Source organism: Mauremys mutica, unplaced genomic scaffold (genome assembly GCF_020497125.1).
Source record: "Mauremys mutica isolate MM-2020 ecotype Southern unplaced genomic scaffold, ASM2049712v1 Super-Scaffold_100089, whole genome shotgun sequence".
Lineage (NCBI taxonomy): Eukaryota > Metazoa > Chordata > Testudines > Geoemydidae > Mauremys > Mauremys mutica.
In genome coordinates this window covers 893,753-895,168 of record NW_025423261.1, presented here as the reverse complement: position 1 = coordinate 895,168, position 1,416 = coordinate 893,753, and the positions used below count along the sequence as shown (strand labels likewise).

General features: G+C 47.0%; 1 pseudogene; it reads right to left on the bottom strand.

Annotated features, from left to right (window-relative positions):
• Positions 1-1,239: 1,239 nt before the first annotated feature.
• On the bottom strand, positions 1,240-1,416 carry LOC123358553 (annotated as a pseudogene).

Here is a 1,416-nt window from a genome sequence, read left to right as displayed (position 1 = left end):
CCCGAATCCTCTGGGCGGCCCTGCTTTTAGGGAGCCTGCCCCACTCCTGGTGGGACCACAAGACGTCCCAGAGGAGAGAGGGTGGCCAGCAGAGCGGTGACGGGGGGAACGGCATGTGACCGGCAATGTGGCCAGACAGCGGAGGGAGAAAGGGGCTTTCCCCCCCAGGAGGTGAGAGGTGAACTCTGGGTTTTCACTGACCCAGGGCAGCAGCTGTGGGTGAGGTGCAGTGAAGGGAGGGGCACATCCAAAGAGCTTTTGGTGTCTGGATTTAGGAGCCCAAGGCAAAAGGCCACTGCCTAGCGTGCTGTGGGGCGGGTGTTTTGCATCTCCTTTTGGGGAGAATATTCTGGTTAGAAAAGCAGAAAGACTTTTACTGTGGTGATACTGCCTGAAAGCAGATTTATTTTTTTTCCAAGTCATTGAAATGTCCAGAGTTTTGGTTTCTTTATGAGAAAATATTGTTATGATTTCTTGGGAGTGTTTTGTGAGTTGATAAAGGTGAGGTTCTTTGTTGCCCCAGCTGAAAAATAAAAAGATATATTGGAAGTGGAAAGATTCAGAAAAAAGGGCAACAAGAATAATGAGGGGCTATGGAACAGCTTCTGTAGAAGAAGAGAGCCGTGAGATTGGGACTTTTCAGCTGGGAAAAGAGACGACAAAAGGGGGATACAATGGAGGTCTATAAAATCATGACTGGTGCGGAGAAAGTAAAGAAGGACGTGTTAGTTCTTCCTTCTCATAACAGAAGAGCTAGGGGTCACCAAATGAAATTAACAGGCAGCAGGTTTAAAACAAAGAAAAAGAAGTATTTCTTCACACAACCCACAGTCAATCCATGGAACTCTTTGCCAGAGAATGTTGAGAAGGCCAAGACTGGAACAGGGCTCAGAAAAAAAACAAAAAACACCACCACCACCAACAAAAAAACTAATTGTTTTCATGTGCTGGACCAACTGCCAGTGGGAAGAGCAAATGCAGCAAGGGCTACAAGCAGGCAAAAAGAGAGCAAAAGAGTCAGGCAGCTCCCCTGGAGACCAGACAGAGCACTCCGAATAAAGTATGCTAGAGCAACCTACAGAAGAGAGCAGTCCTAAAACAAAAAAAGAGGGGTGAGGGGGGACATGTCAAATAACCACAGCCCAAGAAAAAAAGAAAGCTTTGACAATGAGAAAGAAAGAACTGTAGAGTGCTTTAAAGCCCAAACCTCCTTAAGTTTTTCTTTCCTTTACCACATACCAGGGGAAAGCACGAACGCAGTCCCCCACTACCACAAATTCTGCAGTTGAGTTTCCCACATTTGGGGAAATCACAGAGGGGAAATCACAGAGGTCAACTCACCCACAGAGCAATGGATGGGCCTCACCCTGGGAAAACCACCTTGGTGATCATGGATTTCCCCTGTCAGGTAAGTAT